Source organism: Poecilia reticulata, chromosome 7 (assembly GCF_904066995.2).
Source record: "Poecilia reticulata chromosome 7, P_reticulata-male-v2, whole genome shotgun sequence".
Taxonomy (NCBI): domain Eukaryota; kingdom Metazoa; phylum Chordata; class Actinopteri; order Cyprinodontiformes; family Poeciliidae; genus Poecilia; species Poecilia reticulata.
This window is the reverse complement of record NC_088836.1, coordinates 34,121,151-34,139,857: the sequence shown is the minus strand read 5'-3', so window position 1 is coordinate 34,139,857 and position 18,707 is coordinate 34,121,151. Positions and strand designations below refer to the sequence as shown.

Here is an 18,707-nt window from a genome sequence, read left to right as displayed (position 1 = left end):
TTGGTACCATGGTCTTGAGCCGGAAAAGTGTAGAGTGCCTTCTCCGGGTCAGGGGGGTCGTCCTGCCTCAAGTGGAGGAGTTTTAAGTATCTGGGGATCTTGTTCACGAATGAGGGAAGAAGGGAGCGGGAGATTGACAGGCGGATTGGGGCAGCGTCTACTGTGAAGCGGGCGCTGTACCGGTCCGTCGTGGTGAAGAGAGAGCTGAGCCAAAAAGCGAAGCTCTCAATTTACCAGTCGATCTACGTTCCCACCCTCATCTATGGTCATGAGCTTTGGGTCATGACCGAAAGAACGAGATCATGGATACAAGCGGCCGAAATGGGTTTCCTCCGCAGGGTGGCTGGGCTCTCCCTTAAGAGAGAAGCTCGGTCATCCGGGAGGGACTCAGAGTAGAGTCCCTGCGACCCGACCCCGGATAATCGGAAGAAAATGGATGGATGGATATAGCACCAAATCTTAACAAATGTCATCTCAAGGCTCTTTGCAAAGGAAGTTACAATTTAAATTCAATCACATACATTCCAATTGGCCCCAGGTATCAATCAGTACAGTACGCTCAATTACTTATTCAAAGTAGATTAAAAAGTTTCTATCTAAGGAAGCTCAGCAGATTGCATCGAGTCACTGACTTGCAGCATTCACTCCTCCTGGACGAACACATAACACTTGTGCTGTCATTGACTACATCAATCCCTCATACCAGGCATGCATCAACAGTGAAGAAAAAACTAGTCTTTTGCCTCCAGCTGAAGCAGTGAGTACCTAGGACTGTCACCTAAATCACCTTTATAGAAAAATGAACAGATCCCTTTGACTGTGAACGGTAAGATTCTGGAAGCGTGGCATCATATTAGGATTCATGCACTAGGAGTCTGTCCTGAGATTCTTTAAGATTTCTGAACTGCCAAGAGGAAAATGTAATTTGTCAAGTATCACCTTTTTGTTAACTTCAATTAAGATCATTTTTGAGGGATACGTTGGCTTTCACCAAGCTCACTGAAATGGACAAATTTATGCATGAGGTTTATTTCTAGAGTTTACTCTTTATTGCATTATGAGTGTCCTAAACCAGTTATATATATGTGACCAGCAGGGGGAGGTCTTTTTAAACGAGATGCACCAGAACACAGAATAAATTGTACACAATATTTTATTAAATAATTTCCTTAAAACATCTCTCTTTTAAAACATGGCTTCAGGCCTATTACTCGGTCCCTGGAACAAAAGGGAACATGTGAAACAAAGGACAATCTCAATTATTCCAGAAGATAATTAAACAAAACATGCAATGCAAAAGAAAACAAATTAGTAAATCAAATCAAAAACAGCAAACACGTTAGTAATTTCAATAGGTAAGGTAATTTTATTTATATAGCACATTTTCAGCAACAAGGAGATTCAAAAGTGCTTTACATGCATTAAATGGAAATACAAACAAAATAACAAACCAAAGGAAAGAGCACAAAAAAGAGGAAAGGACACATTAGGGCAAAAGGCAACATTCAGACAAAACAAAGGGGCAAAACAAAGATATGAGTGAAGGCGGTGATGTCAAAGAGCCATGAAACCAGGTGCATGAGCCTCCTGGCAAAGTCCGATAGAGGTGTTTTTTATTGAGGAATGATGTCCTTAGGAGAGCTCAGCTCCACAGCTGCATGGATATAGGAGGGGGTGAGGAGGGAAGAGCATTGTGTTTGCATATCTTGATTGGAAATATGCAGCCCTTCCAAGGCCACACGGGGAAAGCCAATTCAGAAACGGAATGTTTTAGGTCGGGAAGATTAAAAATTTCAATCTTGCCTAAAGTCTCTCCGATACATCTCAGTTCCCAGTCATCCAAATTAGTTTGATCTTTCCACTGAATCAAAACTACCAACTTCTCCAAGATCGATTCCAACTCGTTAGTGAGTTTTAGAGTCCTCGTCTCTGTCCACACCAACAGTCGTAGCATTATTTCATTGTATTTAATTTGTAGGGTTTTTTCTAATCTATATTCATGATAGAAGTTACATCTCTTTTCGGTAATAATACAATATTTAGTAAAACTTGTTTACGGACACGCCGTCTGCTATCAGAGAGCTGCTCAGTACAGATCAGGGGTCCCCAAACTTTTTCCTGTGAGGGCCACATAACTTTTCCCTTCTCTGCTGGGGGCCGGAGTCAGTTTGTAACAGAAAAAATGTGACGATTGCAGGAGTGCCTAAAGGTAAAAATGTATTGTTTTCCAGAAAGCACAATCAAATAACCCTCTCTGGGTTCTTCACAGAAACAAATCCAAAAAAAATAACACTATTTCATAAATAGTATTTCATATAGTCCATATTTTCCGGACTATAAGACGCACCAGACTATAAGCCGCAACCCCAAACCTTTTTAAAATAACCAGTAAACATACACAATTCTTCAAGTCACACTAGCACGGTGTTTCCCAACCCTGGTCCTCAAGGCTCACCGACCTGCATGTTTTAGATGTTCCTCTGCTTCAGCACACATGATTTCAATTGATGGCTGATTAACAGGGTTTTGCTGAATTGCAATCATCTGAATGGGATGTGTTGAAGCAGGGGTACATCTAAAACATGCAGGTCAGTGAGCCTTGAGGACCAGGGTTGGGAAACACCGCACTAGCATATGTAGCTACTTCACTGACTCGGTTGCTTCAAATGCAGATGTGGGTTATCTTGAATTTGCTGCAGCCACAAACTAAATGTGGTCCGATTATTAGAGTACAGCCACGAACAGCACAACAGTTGTCCGAGCTCCAGGAGGGCATCTTACGACACTGTCCAGTGGCAAGTTGCTCTCTAACAGGTTAATTCAGTTCGGTTCTAGTCCAGTGGGGAGATTCAGCTGTTGTGCACGATCTGGAGCGCAGCAGCTGCAGTTATTTCTCTGCTGATTTGCAATCGACACTCAGCAACGGAGAACCTCAAGGTTCTGGTTCTAATGGTTTAAATAAATCCAGATATTTTATTTTGTCTTATAAATAAACATTCCAGGCCCAATCATAATGATAAATACTCAGATCATGAACTGTATTATTTTTTAAAATTCAAACAAAAATTAAATTCACATCACACCAAGCTATTATTGTGTAGCTCTGGTGTTTCATACTGTCAGAACAACTCAGATCTATGCCAGATCTCAGATCTTCTCTGCTTTCTCTTTATTACTGTCAGTTCTTCAGAGAAACGAGCTGCTAGCGGTCAATCCGTTACAAAACTTAACGATCTTGTTCCCGTCGCTCCCCGTGATTAAACTCACAATTACGATAATCTGTACTGAGCAGCTCTCTGGTAGCAGACGGCGTGTCCGTAAACCAGTTTGACTAAATATTGTATTATAACTGTTCCGTTTTGAAGTTATAAATGTTGTTTTTAGTACGTATACAAGAAAAAAGGGAGAAAGCCTGTCCTTTCATGTTATTTTCAGGTACTACAACGTAGTAAGTTTTTTGTTGTTCAAAACAAAACTTTATTAAACGGTAGAAATAGACACCGTTAGTGTAAGTTACTGTTGAAATCTTTCATGTATGGTTGCATTGCCGGTATGTATTAAGTTTGTAACTTTGTAACATTGTTTCTGTCTAGCGATCGCGCTCTAATGTGTTGTTTTAAGGTAGAGTATGTTTATGTTAATTAGATGCGAGGTTATCGTGAGGTTATCAGGTGTGCAATTGGTAGCCTAGATGTACGCATATAGATGTGATGATCGGTAGAAATTGAATGTAGTGTATTTTATGCTGCATATGATCGCATATTTACTGTATTTTTTGTCTTGATTTCAGTTTTACCCTTTTTATTGTCATTAAACCTGCTGACAACGTCCTTCGGTCTTCAGAGTCGTGACATGAGAAAGGCGTTAGAAAGCCTTTGCATCAGATATGCACCAGTAACGGCACAATAACCGACAAGAGATGTAACTTCTATCATGAATATAGATTAGCAAAAAAAAACAACTACAAAGTACAATCAAATTTTATTTGTATAGCACATTTCAGCAGCAAGGCATTTCAAAGTGCTTTACATAATTAAAAACAGAAACAGAGTCATGTAACATTGAATAAACGATAAGAAAGAGAAGATAACAACATTAAAACCTGCACCCCTTTACACTTCCAAGGGGGGGGATGAAATAATGCTACTTCTGCTAGCCGCCGGAATAAACACCCATAATCGCTTCCCCAGTTTGCCCCCCAGGAATGAGGTCAAGACCACCTCCGAATGTGTGAAATAGTCCAAATGTCAAGTATCATTATATTTCTTAAATTCTGTCTTTGCATTTGAAATACTTTTTGTCACAGTCACAATTCATCCAGATTATTATTGACAACGTTTTCTACTTTTCTTGTTGGTGTTGGAGCTGTTGGATGGGCCTGATGAGCAGCTCATCCCCCTGCCTCCTCCCCACCCTCAGGATCCTTTTCACCTCGTCTCAACGAAATGAAACCTCAGGACAGGGATGCCAGCATCTTGGGTGTCTGAGCTGATCATTTCCCTGTTCGCTTACAGTTATTGCTAGTTGGATGGTGTTATATCAGTTTATTCTAAACTTTAAGCAAGTTTAGGGTCTGGTTCGCAGAGTATGGAGTTAAATTTGTTTCCCAATTATTCAATGAAGAAGAAAAAAAACCTCAGTTAAGTAAAATAAAATTGTAATCAAAACTTTTGGAATTGTAATGATTTTTTTTTTTTAAACAAAAAGTTTTGTTAAAAAATCTTTTTAAAATTAAATAACTAATTTTTGTCCCGTGAACTTAAAAAGTTATTTGTCAAACATAAACTTTTATTTGCACACATCAGAAATCTTTTGTCCCAAGACAAGGGCCTAGAAATCCTATGAAGCCCTGGAGGTCAGAGGGGGACCAGTGGGACTCGCTATGAAGCCCTGGAGGTCAGAGGGGAGACCAGTGGGACTCGCTATGAAGCCCTGGAGGTCAGAGGGGGACCAGTGGGACTCGCTATGAAGCCCTGGAGGTCAGAGGGGGACCAGTGGGACTCGCTATGAAGCCCTGGAGGTCAGAGGGGAGACCAGTGGGACTCGCTATGAAGCCCTGGAGGTCAGAGGGGGACCAATGGGACTCGCTATGAAGCCCTGGAGGTCAGAGGTGAGACCAGTGGGACTCGCTATGAAGCCCTGGAGGTCAGAGGTGAGACCAGTGGGACTCGCTATGAAGCCCTGGAGGTCAGAGGGGGACCAGTGGGACTCGCTATGAAGCCCTGGAGGTCAGAGGGGGACCAATGGGACTCGCTATGAAGCCCTGGAGGTCAGAGGTGAGACCAGTGGGACTCGCTATGAAGCCCTGGAGGTCAGAGGTGAGACCAGTGGGACTCGCTATGAAGCCCTGGAGGTCAGAGGGGAGACCAGTGGGACTCGCTATGAAGCCCTGGAGGTCAGAGGGGAGACCAGTGGGACTCGCTATGAAGCCCTGGAGGTCAGAGGTGAGACCAGTGGGACTCGCTATGAAGCCCTGGAGGTCAGAGGGGGACCAATGGGACTCGCTATGAAGCCCTGGAGGTCAGAAGGGGACCAGTGGGACTCGCTATGAAGCCCTGGAGGTCAGAAGGGGACCAATGGGACTCGCTATGAAGCCCTGGAGGTCAGAGGGGGCACCAATGGGACTCGCTATGAAGCCCTGGAGGTCAGAGGGGGCACCAATGGGACTCGCTATGAAGCCCTGGAGGTCAGAGGGGAGACAAATGGGACTCGCTATGAAGCCCTGGAGGTCAGAGGGGGACCAATGGGACTCGCTATGAAGCCCTGGAGAAGTGTTTTGCCTTTTCTTCAATTGTTCTGTTTCCCATTTCAAGCTGCAGGTTTTTGTACATGTCAAAGATGGTGCCTTTCTTCTCTGGGGCTGTTTGTCTTCTCCAAAACTATGCTTTTCTGTTCCAGATTGGTCTTTTCCTTCTCTAGGCCAGTGTATTTCTGTTGCAAGGTGGTGTTTTTCTCCATAGACATCAATACGTAGACGCCTCATGGAGCGGGTCGGCCCGTTGCTGCAATACGTAACAGCATCCGCCATATTGAATGTGGAATATGTGCCAGTAAGCTAATACAAGTGAATGGACCGAACTTTAAGTTAATACCTGCCATTGACACATTTTCTCACACACATTAATATATTTGGCAATCAAAGAAATTACTAAAGACAGAGGTTCTAACTTTTGATGTGATTATTTAATTGTTTTGGGGCATTTCTGAATAAAGAGCACAATGCTTTATTTGATAGAAATGATTCTGATCATTTTTATATTGAAATTGATGAACAGACACACTTTTACAGTGTTTTATTGAAGAATATATTTACATAATTTAATGTACATTTAACATTTCAAAACAAGAAACAAATAATTTTCCTGTATTTATTTTTATACGTTATTGAGAAATGACTTTTGATTTATAAATCAGTCATTGTCAAACATTAAACTACATATTTTTCTTACTTTTTTCCAGAGAATAAATATTTATTACAGTTTGTCAACTCTGCTATTGACAGCAAAGAGTGAAAATAATTCTAACAGAGTAAATTATTTTTATTTCATTACATAAGCTACATTAATACACTAATACTTCAGATTTAGATATTTAAAAATACACAAAAAATGAAAGAATAAAACATTTATTTATTATACTGGGAACACTGGTCACAGGCTTCAGTCTGCTGGTCACACTGGGAGAACTCAATGACTTCTGAGACGTCCTGGTTCACAGGATAAAGCCAAGAATAAAAGAGAAATTATCCAAAAGTGTAATAGAAAATACATACGATATATGTTTCTTTCACATTCATAAAAAGCCATTTTCAGCATGTTGGGCTCTGACTCGTAGCATCTTTATAGCTAAATACCGACATGGTGAAGCTGAGCTGGAAACAGACTGAAGACCAGCAGCTCCAGCTCTGATCCTGACTGATCTTTCCTCACTAAATCCTCTGGTTTTAAATTAACTTCTCCTCTAACAGCGGTTTCTCATCAGCTCTTTCTCATTAGAAAACAGTATGACAACGTTAGCTGCTATGCTAACAATCAGCAGTTATATTAGCTGCTACGCTAACAATCAGCGGTTATATTAGCTGCTATGCTAACAATCAGCGGTTATATTAACTGCTATGCTAACAATCAGCAGTTATATTAGCTGCTACGCTAACAATCAGCGGTTATATTAGCTGCTATGCTAACAATCAGCGGTTACCTCGGGCCAATTTAGCTACATAGGAAATATTTTCCGGTTGTTTAGAAGCGAATTTCTGGCTGCAAAATCAAGTAATTCTGATCTTTCATCCTTACCTGGGGAAGGTAATCCTAATGAATCCAGTTTGTTTCGTAAAACGGTTGAAACAGGTCCACATAGCCCAGGACTTAAGGAGCTCCGATCGCCCTGCTGCCACATAGAAGATGGCGGACGCTGTTATGTACGACTCAGCGCTCCATGAGGCGTCTACGTATTGATGTCTACGTTTTTCTCCCTCAGGGCGGTGTTTTGCTGCTTCAGTGTATTTTTTTCCTTCTTCAGGATGATGTTTTTCTGACTCAGGGTGGTGTTTAAATGCTTAAAGACAATGCATTTCTGCTCCAGAGTGATGTTTTTTACCTTCATGGCTGTGTTTCCCTGCTCCAGGGCAGTGTTTATCTGCTCCAAGATGCTGCTTTTTTGCTCCAAGGTGGCACTTTTTGCTCCAGAGCAGTCTCCTTCTTCAGTGTGGTGTTGCTCTCCATTAGTGTTCTGATTACATTGGACAATTTTTTAAGTTCCTCGTCTTTCTCCAGAAGCAGGTTGTCCTTTTCAGGTGCAGGTTGCTCTATATTTTTAATTTCAATCATCTTCTCATTGTTTTCAGTCTGAGTCTGTCCGTTAATGGACGACAACACGCTGACTTTCTTCAAGATGCCAAATAGCTTCTGTGCCTGTCTACCAAAGGGTGTTGAGCTGATTTTCGTATTTTCTGAATCCGAAGATGACGCATTACTGTGCTGACTCATTTTTGTGTATAAAAATCCAAAACTGTTCAATGTTTTGCACGCAATCACTCGTTAAAAGACAATCCTTCTTGCTCTGCAAGGTCTGCAATGGTAATGACCATAGAAATCAAGACTGCAGCCTTGTGACATCAATGCATCACTCTTTGTGCCATCTGTTAGTTATAATTTGCTCTTCCATCTGTTACAGCCCAGCTAATCACTTTCTCTTCTCTTATTTTTATTATGCAGATGTTTACAGGTAGTGGCCGGAAGAACGGCGATTGTTGACGGCTTGTTATTTTAGTTAAAGCCATCCTAGGGGGAAGTAAAGGACAGAAACAAAATGTCATTATTACAAACCCCGTCAACAGTCAACTCCTCAGCCCCACACTTTAATGGGGCAAAGGACACACATCGAAGCGAAGAAGCCGTTTACCGCCCAATAAACAGCAGGTTCAACTGAACAGGCAAATGGTTGAAGAGGTGTTCAACAGTTTTCAGCAGGTAAACACCTGATAAACGGTTTAGCCGTTGAACCAAAATCTTAACCGGCTGTTTACCTGCAAGCTGCTATTCAACGGCTGGTAAACCGTTTTTTCCGAAGAAGTCACAGTTAGGCTTCGCCCAACGGTTGTTAATAAACAGGCATTCAGTTTAACTGTTGGGTAGTTTAACCTCTGCCCAATGGATGCTTTAACGGCAAGTTAAAACCGGTGGTGCCGCCATTGAAACTTAAGTACCTTAAGCACTTCACTGCCCCCTAGTGCACTGTCTTGCACAACACACATGTTGGATCACTCAGTTATTACAGAGGAGGGCTGAGCTGGCATTTAGAGCTACTTGCTGCTTTGGGCATTATATAGCTGGATTAACCAAACCACTATTTTGTTACACATTGGATTAGTGTGGAAATTTAAAATGAAGCTTACTGAAAATTTCAAAATAAAAGCCTTGACATTTTTCACATCAGGTAATTGCTCTTTTGGGTTTTATGTGACTGGTTTAAACAAACTGCTGTTACACATTGAATTCGTGTGGTCATTAAAGTGAAGCTTACTGAAACTTTCAAAATAAAACCTGCATATTCCTCAGTGCACTGCCGTAAGCGGTGCAATCATATTAAGCTTTTTTATGATTTTCTGCGCAGTTCACTATCATCCTTCATTAACTGCGCAGCAAGATGCAGACTCACAGCTGGATCTACGGCAGACGAACCTCCGGTCGGGTTTTGCTGCCTCTGGCCACAGTTTCTTTCCAGCTGGCATTCAAAGTTTCAGTTTACATCTCCTGAATGGCCAATCTGTATTACTTATATTTAAATACCGCAACGTTATTGGCACTCAGGTACACTGTAAAAAAAACGGGTAAATGTACTGTAGAAATTTGAAGGAATTTCTCTGTTTTTTAGTTTTACAGTACCGTATTTTTCATTTTACGCATTGCATCATGGGAACAAGAACCTTCGCGAAGCGCGAAAACTGGTCAGCCAACCGGACCCTGGAACATGGATTAAGAGACGGAGGTACCTTTCTGCCACCTCCCTGGTAAAGTAAAATAAATAAAAACACATTCTTTTCTGTGAATAATGTTTTGAAATATTTGTAGTTGACTTCGTGAGACTCCTAATTGCATACTGTTTTGCAGTCTTTTTTTTTTTTTTACAAAAAATTTATTATTTTTTTACAATTCTGTGTTCGCTTGTGTATTATAAAAGTAAAACGCGGAGATTGCTGTATTACTTATTCATGTATTTTACCGAATTCAAAGTACCGGCCATTTTTTCAAGTCAAACTGAACGGGGCGCGTGAAAGCTAAAGCTAACCGTTCATGGCGTCATGCTACTTACGTCTCAATCCTGCTTTTTAAAAATATCAAGCTGCAGTTTGCTTGTTTGCTAAACTTGATTTGATGTCCCGGTTAACATAAAAGCCTGGTGGCCATTTAACTTCGGTAAATATACTTTCAATGTCAAGTTTGGGGTTTTAGAATATGGGAAATGTCGCGGGTGGAGAGTATGGTGGGGTCGAACGATGAACGAACGTAAACTTGGGCGGGGTACTGGGGGGAGCGGGAGCAGCCGTTAGACCAGGGGAGAGACGGACGAACGTAAACTTGGGCGGGGTACGGGAGCAGCCGTTAGACCAGGGGAGAGACGGAGGAACGTAAACTTGGGGGGGTTGGGGGGGGGAGGAGCAGCCATTAGACCAGGGGAGAGACGGACGAACGTAAACCGGGGACGGAGGGAAACCGTTAGACCAGGGGAGAGACGGTAAGACTGGGGTGGCGGCGGCTCGTGTTTCTGTCAGCGTTAAATTTGTTGCATGTTCGGCTCTAATCAGGCATGTTGAGATTAGGTTAGGTTGATAAACGGTTACAATGGGCCAGAAGCTTCTTGCCTCATATAAATTGTGGATTGTACATACAGATAGTTAATTTTCATATTTCTGAAATAGGAACAAACATCACTGAGAGTAAATAAAAGTGACGTTTGCAAAAAAATAAAATCCAATTTGGAGTTTTTACTGAAATGCCTGCTTGCAAACTCATTATTGGTTATTGTAGCTTAGTTAAATTAAATTTACTAAATTTGTTGTCAGAACAAATTATTTCATTTTATTGTAAAAAAAAAACAAAAAACAAAAAAAAAACTAATTGATTTAATTATTGGAAGACTTGCATGTTTTGGTGTTTATATTTCTTTCTCCTTCTATGGTTATTTTGTTTCCTCTCCTCAACAGCTGCATCCAGACACTCCTGAACTTTTCCTGGAAAGCAACTAGGCATCTTTAAAATAGGTGTGTACATTTGTTTTACTCAACCTGTTAAACCTTTAGTTTAAATTAAGAAGTGTGTGGTGTTTTCTGCAATAACAGGCATAATGTTTTATGTGTCTTTCTAATAATGTCTAATGCAGCACTATGTAACTTATGATACTTTTTTTTTTACATATTTGTTGAAGCTGTCACTGATATTGCATGAGAGATAATCTGTGAAAAAAATGTAGCTCTTCTGCTAGCCAGTGCTAACTGGATTCAAACAGTCAGAGTCACGAGGCAGGTCTTAGCGTGTCAATCACAAACTCTTGTGGTGCTGCTCATCCCACTTCTCCCTGATCTCTTGCATGTGGCTACGCTGCAGCTAACAGAACCTCTCATGAATGCTAAGCCTAGTTAGCATGGACACCGATGACAGTGGATAAACAGTTTTCCTGTAATGTTGATTGACAGCATGAAGAGGTTGATTGACAGCGCTAAGACTATCCTCCTGTCTCTGATTGGTTGGTTTTGGTTGGGAGTGATGGATTTCTTCAGATGGAAATAGTAGCTCAGGGGGAGTGGAGGTGTTTTTATTTTCACAAATTATATGTTTCATTACATAAAATCATGACATGGTGACTTTATTTGAACAAATGTGCAAAAATGTATGTTTTTATTTTCAAAAGAAAATATTTGTGTATTGTGTATGTTAGGGGTGCACCAATAAATCTTCCCCAAATCCTTAATTTTGAAGATTGGTGATCCGCCAATACATGTGAAAGTGATTTCTTCCACTGATCTTATCTACCCCAGCAAAGATCTAAAAATCAACGCTTTCCTCTCCTGTTAGAGACATTTGACTGATAGACCGGCCCACCAGGTCATGTCTCCATGTTTGCAGTAATCAATAGTCACCCCACTGTTGCCAACCCACTGACGTTTTCTGCATTTAGCAATGTTCAGACAAGACGATCAGCATTGGACAAAATCAGAATTGACAAGTCAGATTTTTAAAGATTGGCCAGAAATCTGCAATTGACGCGCTCCTAGTGTTTATTTTTTTAAATCAAAATTACTCAATGTTGTTTGTGAAGAGGTATTAGCAATTGGTGAGACACTGATGAGAAAGGTGATGTGCTGCTGTAATGTAATTCAGAAGCGTTTTGTAAAAAGTATGTTTATAACATGAAGTGTTTCTGTGTTAAACTTGAGTATCCATTCTTTTTGTTTAGAGATTTTCTGAGCTCAAACCCTGAATGAGGTCGACTGACACGATGCAGACGAAGGTGAAGAAGCAGCTTTGCATCCCAACCAGATGGTTCAAGTCCCTTAATGAACTGAATGACTGGGAATCCATGGGAAATGTGAGCCTTTTGAAGTTTAAACGAGATTGATCATCTCATCAAACCTGGTGCACCAAGAACCTTTGCGAAGCACAAGAACTGGTCACAGAACATTTTAAGCTCTTGGTAACTGGACCTAAGAGTTGGATTAACCTTTTTTTGCAGAACATAAACATAAAATAGACTTTTCTTTTATGTTCACAGCGACTAGAGGCAATGAGAGAACACACTCATGCATCCAGTGTCTTCCACTGTCGTTGGCATTAGGCTGTGTTCATGTAGCGTTTGATTTTTAACTAAATATTTATACCTGTATTAAATTTATTTTTCGGCATTTATTTTGAAGTATGTTGGTCCTGTTTACAACTATGATTTTCATGTTCCAAAGCAATTTTTTGTATGTTCCATCTTATAGTAATTAACAAAACTGTTTGACTACAAAGACTAGAGTCAAGATTGCTTTATATTTAATTTATACGTTGAAACTTGTATAGTAAAATACAATAAATTAGTTGTGATGTGCAGAAGATAAACATTAGCAAGCTCAAGAATATGTTTAACTCTTAATATATAATAGCAAAGGCTAGTTATAAAGACTAGATGACGTCAATTTATGGTCTTAAATTGCAAAATAAAATCTGCTAATTGTCGGATGGTTTTATTTTTATATCACTTTGCATGAGCTACTTTCAAACTAAGTGGTGTTCTACAACTACATTTCCTGTAGACTTAGAATTTAGTTTTGTTTCAAAATTATGCTAGGAATATATTAAATACATTAACTTTAATATATTTTACACTATAATTAATATAGAATACAGACTTCAATGGTTTGGAAGACAAAAGTATTTGGAAATGTCCAAGGTTTTTTTTTTTTAAGTGTGTGAATATATCACAAAAGACAGAGAATTTCAGTTTTGTGTTAACAAATTATTGGTATATTTGACATAAATGTTAAATTATGGAAAATATTTTGATGGAAATTCTGGAAGAAAAAGAAAACTGAAAATGTCCTGGTAACTTTTTGCCTGGATATTTTCAGTTTTTTAACAGAATTTCCATCAGAAGTTTCCCGTAATTTAACAGTATTTTAGTTAAAAATGTTTCCGTAAAAAAAAACAGAAAATGTCCTGGTAAGTTTCTGCCAGTACATTTTCTGTTTTTTTACGGAATTTCCAGCAGAATTTTTCCCGTAATTTAACAGGGTTTTTTCGTAATTTAACAGTTTTCTATGTTAAAAATTTAACATATAAAAGCTGTTAAATTACGGGAAAAATTCTGCTGGAAATTCTGTAAAAAAACAGAAAATGTACTGGCAGAAAATTACCAGGACATTTTCCGTTTTTTTACGGAGATTTTTTTTTTACTGTGTAGAGAAGGAGCGCGGAGACTGTTTTTACCAATCATACGGTAAACTAAGAGTCAGTTTCAGCTGAATTTGGATTCAGATAGTTCAAGAGATAGTTCAAGTAGAAAGTGACAAGAACCGGATGAAACAACAAAAATGAAAAATTTATTTTCCAATATAAGATCAAAATGGTCCCACACTGCGGAAACCTTTCCTTTGAAGCTGCTCCATAGTTGAAGCTGTTCTGTGAAAGATCAAGACCAGGGGTCCCCAAACCTTTTCCTGTGAGGGCCACATAACTTTTCCCTTCTCTGCTGGGGGCCGGAGTCAGTTTGTAACAGAAAAAGTGTGACGATTGCAGGAGAGCCTAAATGTAAAAATATATTGTTTTCCAGAAAGCACAATCAAATAACCCTGTCTGGGTTATTCACAGAAAAAATCCAGGAAGGATTATAGTCCGTATTTTCCGAACTATGAGCCACACTGGACTGTAAGCCACAACCCCAAAGTTTTTTTTTAAAACCAACGTACACATATAAGCCGCAGATATCTCTGCTGCTCCAGGTTTTCTTCAACGATGCAGCAGCAGCAGAGGGGGGCGGACACCCAAAAATTTAGTCAATATCACATTTATTATGGTTGAAAAAGAAAAAGTTGCCAAGTTTACATTTATCAGAACTGATTACTAACTGTAAAATTAAAAGTGCTGATCCTTCGTATCTGCTACTATCATGTGCTAAATCAGTGGTTCCCAACCTTTTTTTTTTTACCGCGGACCAGTCAAGACCTTGGGGGTTGGGGGGATGAACAGTCAGATAAGGCTTCTGCATGTTGGTGTTCTCACTAAATACTGAATATTCCCAATTTGGGTCGTCTTGGCCCTTTTATCGCAGTCTGTGGGGTTTTTCCTGTCTGGGAACGAGAATACGACCTGTTGAATGTGACAGGTAGCCAATCAGAAAGCGCGGTGACATAATTACAGAGGGGAATCCCAAACAGCTGACATATCGCGCAACTGAGAGTCCGGTAGATATCGGAGATGATATGTGGAAATGTTTATTATTAAATCTGAAGGTCATTGTTATGTTTATTCAGTTAAAAATGTTAACTATGAAAAAACATTTTCACCTCCAAATCATAGTGCAGCAAATAGAGCGGTTGCTCCCGTTGTCTTTCATCCACCGCCTTTTCTTTTTGTTACAACTTTTATCTCTTAAAATGACTCCACAAACTATCACTATTGCTTCTACATCGTCATCCGTGTTTGGTTATTCTAAATTCCCGCTATGTTGGGGTTTTTACTGGATTATCCTCTGGAATCGGGATGTTCGTGACTGGAATCGGTTCGTGTTGCTCCTGCCTTGGACACACGAACCGATCCAACCTGTTGTTCTTTTATCAGCTCTGTGGTCACAGAAGTTTAGAGAATCGGCCGACAATTCTTAAATCTTTCCGTCTAAACCAGACTTAAGACTCACAAGCTCTACTCATCTCCTCTCGACCACAGCCTAAACGCTCTGACTCTGGTCACTATTTTACTTTTGAGAAAATTTTAACTCACGATACTGACTAACGGGAGCCCTGAGCTTGTTTCTCTGCAACGAGTCGGTCCCATCAGGGAGTGATGAGAGACAATGACACCCGAGCTGTTGTTTATATCCACAGTCTGCTTGGTCTCTACGTGGCGAAGCAGCTTGAAGCTTCATTGCCTCATTAGCAGCCGGTCGCCGCATGTTATGCAGAGCGGCTTGTAATGTGGGTCCGGGATAAATCCATTCTCCTGTCTCTTCTCTGGGCCTTTTCCCCTTTGCAAAGAAACTTTCCAAAGACATCTGATCTGTTTCTTACTCATTTTGCTGCTTGTGGGCTCCGTGTTGGCGCGCAAGTAACCGAGACTTCCAATGATTCACTTCCTGCTAAAGAGCCCCCTGGTAATTGAAGAAAAATCCACATATAAACGGCTTATAGTCTGGAAAATACGGTAAATAAAAAAAAATCTGAATGCTCTCTGGTATTGTTCAGAGGACAGGACCAAATGTGGAGGCGGGCCGGATCCGGCCCGCGGGTCGTAGTTTGGGGACCCCTGACATAAGTGAACAAACGGCATCATGAAGACCAAGAAACTCAGCAGACACATCAGGGACAAAGTTCTGGAGACGTTTGGAGCAGAGTTAGTTTCTAGAACAATATCCCAAGCTTTCAGATACGGAAAAGGTTTAGAGTCTGAGCTCGATATGCATCAATCCTGGAAAAAACAAGTTTGTTTGAGGCAGCAAAATACTTTCAGCTGTGGCAAAGTCCATCTTCCTTCAGCACAATAACTCTAAACCTTTAACTAAAGAGAGCATGGAATGGTTTAGATCAGTTCTCTCAAGCTCCACTCCTCAAGAGTCGGTGTCCTGAAACTTTTACATCAGGGGTCCCCAAACTACAGCCCGAAAGTACCCAATCATTTTTCAGATGTGTGATGTAAAACCTTATAATCAACGGCATTAGCTCCAGTTCACACTCCAGACCAGATGGTGGCGGTATTGCACACTTTCATTTATTTAAAAAACGGCACAAAGAGGAAAAAACTTGAACGCAGGGAAGATAACAGACGCTGTTCAAATTCGCCATTTTTACTCGCATAATATTGCCTTCAAAGTAGAGAGGGCCTTGACAATAGTTACTAATTTTGGTAAATTCAAGCTGGTGACGTCATAGTCCAAGTTAGACGACAACACAACGGGACAACAACCGATGGAAATGAAAAGTGTGTCACAAATGGAGCCCAGGGGGACGGAGGCTGCTAAGTGTTGCTAGCTGGTGGCAAGTTTGCTTATTAATTATATTCATTTAATTATAAACAGTGCAGTAAAGATATACAACTTACGTTGGTTTCTTAAATAATTATTTTATCAATTTTATTGTGACTTGTATGATTATTACTATAGCAATCATTCAGCTTCATGTTATAACTGCATGGAGGCTGTTTGTTGCGACTTTAATTCATAAACTAACCTGGTTTTAATTAAGCTCCATAAGACAGAGAGACTTTGATATTGTGAGGTGGTTGTTGTTCTAACTCGTTCATCAATGATTTTATCTTCAACATATGTTTGCAGTCTAACTAAGCAAATGAAGATGAAAGAGGAAGCCAGAGAAATCAGGTGTTAGGAAACATAAAGACTTTCTGTCTCAGAAGAAGCTCTGACTCCACCAGATCACCAACCAGCTCTGAGGATGAACCTCCACATCGTCTTCATGATGTAAGTTTGTTTTTTCAATGAGGAGCTAGCTACATTTTCAACAACAAAAACTGCTGTGTCACCAACACCAAGTGCTTAATAAACATGACTTGATTTAAAGATAACTGGAAAGAATTTTTTGGTCAGGATGCCTCCTGGACGCCTCCGTAGTGAGGTGTTCCGGACACGTCCCACCGGGAGGAGGCCTCGGGGAAGACCCAGGACACACTGGAGGGACGATGTCTCTCGGCTAGCCTGGGAACGCCTTGGGGTTCCTGGAGGAGTTGGAAGACGTGGCTGGGGAGGGAAGTCTGGGCCTCCCTTCTGAAGCTGCTGCCCCCGCGACCCGAACCCGGATAAGCGGCAGAAAATGGATGGATGGAAAGAATTTTTCTCCTTGATAATCTAACATTTATCTTTCTTTTTTTTTATTTGTTGTTGGCTTTCAGGGCCCTGTGATGGACTGGTGACCTGTCCATGGTGAACCCTGCCTCTCATATGATGGCTGCTAGAGATGGGCACCACCAGCCCCCCTCACCACCCTGCAAGGATCAGCGTGTTCAGATCATGGATGGAAAGATTTTAAGGTAGTTTGTCTCCTTAAGTCCACATTTAAAACAGCTTCATAGTTGATGCCAACATCAACGGATTCTATGACATTAATGACTATTTTTTTTCTACTTCAAACATAAACAGGCAAAGAAAAAACCCAGAAATATTTTTCCACCTCAGGCATCTGGTCCCAATCACCATCACTTCTGATGATGTCACATATGTAACGGGTACCAGGTTTCCGGACCCGTTGGCAGCAGAAGATGAAGCTGAAAAACAGCATTTAAGTGAGCACACGGGAGACGCAGTCTGTGTGTTACGCCAATTTCTCAACTTATTTATTAACAAACCAGCTCATCCCACCATCAATACATCCCATTTCAGAGTTCAGCAATTCACTGTATTTATAGTCTATTTAGACATATTCAATCATAAACATATTTCGTCACAATTCTATGGATGGTAACATATACCTTCAATTCACCGCACTCTACATGCATATCTAATTACACATGGCGACATTTCATGGGCATGTATATTAAGCTACTGCACTGGCATAAATACCTTTTGAACACAAACCAAGTGAATGCACTAAATCACTGCTTAAACCTCTCAAAACTGTCCAGAACACAAACAAATCATGGAACCTGAAAACAGCACAACACTCACTCCATACATACATATCCCCACTAACCCGCTCTTTCCTGCCGCTACAGTGTGCTAACCCACTACAAATACTTTCTCTGTTTAATTGCTCTATTGTTCTTTTTTGTAGGTTCCTGTAAGGTGCAGTGAACGGGAATGTTCTGTCGTTGATCCTCACTGTCATGTTTTATTGTCACACTTCATGTTCATGTGTTCACTTCTGATGTGTAAACTGATAATTCATGTAAAGTTCATAAAGTTGTGAGTAAAATTGGACAATTTTAAAATGTCGGTAATTAAACTAAATATTTGAATTACCTTAAACATCTTGTGTAATTAATCTTTCCATGTAATTGTAGCATAAAACAATGTAAGTACTGCAGTGTAGTTATGCATGTACTGCACAAAATAGGTACGTAGGAATAAAGACGGATTATGAGTAATTAAAATTGTAGTTTATTATCAATAGCAGGAAATCAAAAATAAAAATGAAGTGTAATTTAAATACATTACTAATATATTAATAGTATATTTAAAATATATTTGAAGTATATTAACTATACTTAACTATTATTAAGTATATTACTTTACTGTATTTATGTCCACTGGCGAGATACCAGCTAATATTAGCTACAGTGCTTGGTGTAATACCGGGTTCAGCCGCTATGAAGGCTAACTGAGATTCTGTACATCTAAAAAATTAATTATTCTCTAACATTGACTTAGATTATCTGACACAAGAGCCTATATTAGAAATGAAACAATGTAACATATATTATAAAACTTATATTATGTTATAACATTCACCAGCAAAGTTTACACAGGTGGTAAAGACTGTTATTTATATGTAATTCTTTCACTCTGTCAAA

At 40.1% G+C, this 18,707-nt stretch overlaps 2 long non-coding RNA genes across 7 annotated transcripts; both read left to right on the top strand.

Moving 5' to 3' along the window:
* The first annotated feature begins 2,529 nt into the window (after nt 1-2,529).
* LOC145552113 (uncharacterized) lies at nt 2,530-3,830 on the top strand. Its single transcript, XR_014088064.1, has 2 exons — nt 2,530-3,550; nt 3,791-3,830. It is a non-coding gene; the product is annotated as an uncharacterized LOC145552113 (long non-coding RNA).
* Nucleotides 3,831-8,854: 5,024 nt separating this feature from the next.
* LOC103468046 (uncharacterized) lies at nt 8,855-18,162 on the top strand. 6 transcript variants are annotated; one of them, XR_014088347.1, is made up of 7 exons: nt 8,855-9,508; nt 10,703-10,759; nt 11,953-12,006; nt 16,519-16,662; nt 17,091-17,228; nt 17,338-17,480; nt 17,969-18,162. It is a non-coding gene; the product is annotated as an uncharacterized LOC103468046 (long non-coding RNA). The 6 variants fall into 6 exon arrangements; XR_014088343.1 differs by having other exon boundaries at nt 16,789-17,228; nt 17,338-18,162; XR_014088345.1 differs by having other exon boundaries at nt 11,953-12,084; nt 17,338-18,162.
* The last annotated feature ends 545 nt before the right edge of the window (nt 18,163-18,707 follow it).